We start from the raw sequence: 5,890 nt of genomic DNA on the forward strand, positions 1-5,890 counted from the left end.
TCTCTGTGTATAACCTCTAAAAGTAGAGAAATGTCCTCACTAATCTCAATTCATATTCACACACATTTTGCCTCCACTTTATAAGTGTCTTCACTTCATCAAATGTTACTATGAAATTGTGTACTTCAGAAATATTCAATATCTATTTAAAATATCGATGTTACTATGAAAAAAATCTATATTTAAAACAAGCAATTGTAACTCAAAATGTTTATCATATCAAAATAATCATCACATATAAAATTATTTGAAGTTATTTGAGAAAATGGTTGTCATGCATTATGCTCATTGTGTTTCAAGAAAATGTTCAATATTATTTGAGAAAATATTGCCCATGTATTTTAAATATTCAACATGTATCAAAAAATGTTAAAGTACAAAATAAAATATTTAAAACATATCATGTACTTGACATGAATTTTGTTTACATCAAATTTGAAAACAAAACAAAAAATAATATATTTTACAAACACTTTTACTGTCCGTAAACATTTGAATGTTGCAAAAAAAATTAAAATTCATGACTATTTTTCATTCACAAAACTATTTCCTTATACTTAAGGAAAACATTACCCTTCGGGCGGTGGATGCAAGTGCATCGTTCATTGCCTGCTTAGCCATTGGATCAATCTTGATCGAGCGCCCATGCTGGCCACAAGTCAGTCCGGCACCTAGTTTTCTTTTCTGTAACAAGGGTCTTGTTTCAGTAGATTTCGGCAACACGGGACTAGTTTCAGAAAGAGAAAAAATCAATTTGGTGGTGAAGATTATTTTTCCTGCAACATGGGTCTTATTTCAAAAGGTTTATGCAACAGACGTTTTGTTTCACAAAGATTAAAAATGGGTCGGTGATGAAGTTTTTTCTTTGCAAAAAGGGTCTGGTTTTAGAAACATAGTCCGAGTTGCAGAAAGCGTCGGAGGAGCACCTCATGTAAGGGAGTGAGCCGCCAGACTTTGCAACGTGAGGCATGTTTCAGAAACATAGCTCCAGTTGCAAAAGACGCCGAAGGAGCGCCCGACGCGAGAGATCATCGTTGTGCTAGAGTGGAGCTAGCAGCTGCTTGCGGGGCTCAGGCAGATGAGGAGCAGCAACTCCGGTGAGCAACAACGTCTAGGCGCGTGGCCTGTTGTCTCCGCAGACCTTTGCAACAATGTTGATGTAGGGTAGAACCCTAACGGCCCGATCTTTCACGAAAGGAGCAGATCCCGTGAAGAACACGAAGAACACGAGGGGAAAATGAGGGGAAAACACAAGAGAATCACTCAAACCAACAAGAGATAGTCACACATGTGCTAGATCCTCGAACACATAGAGATCACACGGTCCAAATCCAACAAGAGACGATACAAGAGGTAACCGGTTCTTCTCCGTGAGGAGGTCTTGATGGGGACACCCAAGAGGGGGTCTTGAATCCAACGTGGATCGTCTTCGAAGAGGGACTGCAGTCTCTCTCGTGGAGGAGATCCGTATGGATGAACAATGCTCTATCTCACATATGAGCTAAACCAATGCTAACCCTAGATAGAATGAGGTGGGGGAGTATATAGTCTATGTCCACGAAGGGGTAAGTGAGAAGGGGATACATGGGCCCTAGGCCCGTTCTCTACGCACAGGCAGGGCGGTAGTATCGGCCAACGGGCGGTAGTACCGCTTATCGGCAGTAGTGCCGCTCGGACTGAGCGGTAGTACCGCTTGGGATGGCGGTAGTACCGGACCTGGGTCGTGCGAACACTGGCATTTGTCGGGTTGAGCGGCAGTGGCGAGCGGTAGTGGGGAGCAGTAGTACCGCATGTCGGCGGTAGTACCACTTATGGGCGGTAGTACCACTCGTTCTGGAGCAGGCGGATCCTCTTCATGCTCTTGATGTTCATCTTGCACCGTAGTTTCTCCTAGGTTGGTTCCTTGGTACCTAAGCACACAAAGCATCTCCGATTGAGGTAGTAGCCATTTCTCAAGTGGGACATACGTGATATCGGTAAGGAAGGAAGTCACCTCGTTCTCGAGAGCTCTAGCTCGTGCTTGTGTCATGGGTCCTCTTGGCTCTTTGTGAGACGATGGTAGGTCCATGGGGATGACCATAGGATGCTCTGCATCATCTCCCCTCCCTTGGGAAAGATCCAACCTCGGATCGAAATCTTCATCACCATGGTAGGGAGATAGATCATTGACATTGAAGATGTCACTCATGGAGTACTTGTCGCGTGGGATGTCGATGTTGTATGTGTTGTTGTTGTAGCATGCGAGCACCTTTAGGGGTCCATCGGCTCATGTAGAAGTTTGGACTTGCGTTCGTTGGGGAAGCGGTCCTTGCGAAGGTGTAGCCACACAAGATCTCCAATGTTGAATATCATGGGTTGCTTGTTGACGTTGAGCTTGGTCGCGATTCATTGTACTTGGCGCTCGATGGTGTTCCTTGTATCTTCATGCACCTTCTTGAGATAGTTCACTCGAGCACTCGCGTCCATGTTGGTGCGCTCTTGTAGTGGTAGAGGAAGAATGTCCAATGGTGACAATGGGTTGAAGCCATAGACGACCTCGAAAGGGGACTTGCCGGTAGTCGAATGTCTTGCATGGTTGTAGGCGTACTCGGCAATTGGTAGGCACTCCTCCCACTCCTTGATGTTCTTCCTTATCAACACGCGTAGTAGAGTGGAGAGTGTACGGTTCGTCACCTCCGTTTGGCCGTCGGTTTGTGGATGGTATGCCGTGGAGAATAGGAGCTTGATTCCGAGCTTGGCGCATAAGGTCTTCCAAAAGTAACTCAAGAACTTGACATCGCGGTCCGAGACAATTGTCTTTGGCGCGCCATGTAGTCACAAGATTTCCCTACAAAAGAGACTGGCAACATGTGAAGCATCGTCTATCTTGTTGCAAGGAATGAAATGAGCCATTTTGGAGAATCGGTCCACAACAACAAAAATGGAATCCTTGCCATTTCTTGTTCTAGGCAAACCAAGCACAAAATCCATGCTAATATCTTCCCATGGTTGGTATGGAATTGGAAGAGGCATATAGAGGCCATGAGATTGAGCTTTAGACTTAGCTTTGCGACATGTAGAACATCGGTTGGTGAAGCGGTTGACGCCGAGAAACATCTTGGGCCAAAAATAGTTCTTGGAGAGCGTAGCAAGTGTCTTGTCGCGTCCATAGTGTCCCATTAGTCCTCCTCCATGAGATTCTTGCAAAAGAAACAAACGAAGAGAAGTCTTGGGTATGCAAAGTTTGTTGTGGCACCCCGGCTCAGAGCGACCAGTTTACCCTGCATTGCCAGCCTAGAGATCGAGTCTTCTGGCAATACACAACAACATGGTACAGAAACAACCGCTTTATTGATGCGAGCGGAGTACATAGGTCTGATATTATATCGAGATACGAGGCCAAGTGGAACACACAGTGCTGCTGTACAGTATGTACATTATTTAATGAACATGACTGGGGCCTCGATCACACGAACTACGCGGCAACGGAAGAGCGATGAAGTGGAACTCCATAGCACAGGGACACCAACGTGGACACGGCCTAGACACGAGATGCGCTCTGATGCGAACCGACTTGCCTGAAAGCTGGCATAACACGCCAGGTCAGTACATTGAATGTACTTGCAAGCTCACAACAAGCATAAGCACGATGACAGACAATATCATGATAATTAATCCAGTTAATTCAATGCAAGAAATACTATAGATGCAATGCAACCAAAACGAGCATCGAGTCATACAGACTCGCTTACCAGACGGTTACCTCGTAACCAAATGGTGACCATACCGGGGTCACACCTGAAACCACTCACTCATGAGCATCTTAAGAGTTCACGGTTCAGCTCAAAACAAAGCATCACAGCAATCACTTAGTTTGCAATATTTATTATAGAAGTTGATCCATGTTGTGACTTACTTTCGAGTCATGCCTATACCCGAGGACGCGGCTATCGATAGATTAAATACACTCTGCAGAGGTAGCGCACTTTACCCACACTATGGAATACCTGGCCTCGCATTCTCATTCGGGTGGACCAAAGCATTTCAACGAAACCCTCCCTTTGTCATGCACTCTCCCCGGCCACTCCGACCAACTCCCCCTCAGGGCTAGGTCTTGGGTGGCCCCGTGTCTACCAAAGACACCAACGACCACCGTCGTGACAAAACGGTCCCAAACGGGGACAAGGTACCATAAAAACAAAAACGAGCACACAAGGTTATGTCTGCCTACTGGGCCAGGGTATGCACGCCCATAACCTTCCCTTGCGGGAGGCACCGGTAAGAGCCACAACAAAGGACCGAATCAAGACCTCCCCATAAGGTAAATGTGGTCGCACTGAATTAAAACCCCGATTCAGTGGCACCATGATGTAATCAACATCATATTCAAGTTGAACTTAATGCAGGTTAACTTTGATAAAAAAATTTATCAATAACATGATATATAAAAAAAGAATTTCATGCGACTACTCGTCATGTAAAGCAAACAACTCATATTCATGGATCAAACTTAACCACATAATTATCTTGCAACACTAAAGATCAAAACTATCTGGTTATAACTCATATTTATCATCAATCAGTATTTTTATTAGTTCGTTATTTAAATGAATATATCACTTAGTAAAAATCACTACCATTAATTTCTATAGCAATATGCATAGTGCAAACCCTTACTCTACTTAACCAAACAAGTTCATGCATTCAACCAGTAACTAAAACAAGCATAACTAGCAGAATGAAGTAACTAGTAATTTACCAAAATCATTTATCAAAATTTAAATGCAAATAAGAACTCATATTCAAGTAGAAAATCATAGATATTGAAATAACACCATCCAAATGCTGGTGTGGCTTGCCTTAGTGTAGAGGAGGATCACACCCCTCTTGGTTTCCTTCAAGAGAAGCTTCTCCTTCTGAAAAAGAATTTAAAACCACAAAAATAATTGTCAAAACACATTCTGAAAATCACCAGAAATTCTAGATAGCAAGGAAAAATCCACACTTTGGTGTGCTGCTAGAGCTTTCTAAAACAAAGACAATGAAAAAAGAATCAATTCATTTGGACTTATGGTTTAGAAATGGTGGCTAGTCAAAGTTTAGTCAAATTTTTGAATTAAATTTGAATTAAACAGAAATCCAGGGGGTGACTTCGAAGGCGTAAAACGGGAGTGCGCCTCCACTCGTACCGCTTCGGGAGCGAGTGGTGAGGTTGACACTGGGCCCCACCCGTCAGGAGAGAGAGGGGGATCGAGTTCAGAGGGGGGTGGCGCTTCGCCGGAGCTTACGCCGGCTACGAGGGGGTTTGGGGCTAGGCTAGAGTGATAGGATTGAAGCGGGGCTCGTGGCACACCTGCCCATACCCATAGCTTTGCTTGGGATGGACGGAGCTGCTCACAGTTGAGCTCGCAAGCTTTGGTGGCGGACGGGTTTCACCGGAGTGGTTGAAGACGACGACTAGGGACAGCTCCGAGGGCTTGGCGGCTTCCAGGCAGCACCAATGGACCACCAATGCCCCGCCCAAGCAGTTGCTTGAGCTCGAGAGGCACCGGAGAGCGGCGGATGGCTTGCGGGGATTACCGGAGTCCTCTGGTCGGGGCGACGGACAGAGGCCTGCCCGACCGAGCTTCTGCTCGTCTACGTGTTCATGGAGGTTGGGTGGAGTGGTGCTTGGCTCGAAAACGAGGTGGGGAGCACTATATATAGCCGGAGCAAAGGGGGAGGGGGACGTGTCACCTCCGGAGCTCTCTGGACACGCGGCGAACGGCGACGAGAAACTCCAATGCGAGGGGGCAAACACTCAGCGTCAACGCAGGAGCTTGCCCACGCTCGCGGACGAGCACAGGAGGCGGCTGGGGAAGTGGACAAGTGCACGCACGCACTGTGGCATTTTGGCCGCGACGCGCGTGTG

This window comes from Triticum aestivum, chromosome 2B, assembly GCF_018294505.1.
Source record: "Triticum aestivum cultivar Chinese Spring chromosome 2B, IWGSC CS RefSeq v2.1, whole genome shotgun sequence".
NCBI classification, from domain to species: domain Eukaryota; kingdom Viridiplantae; phylum Streptophyta; class Magnoliopsida; order Poales; family Poaceae; genus Triticum; species Triticum aestivum.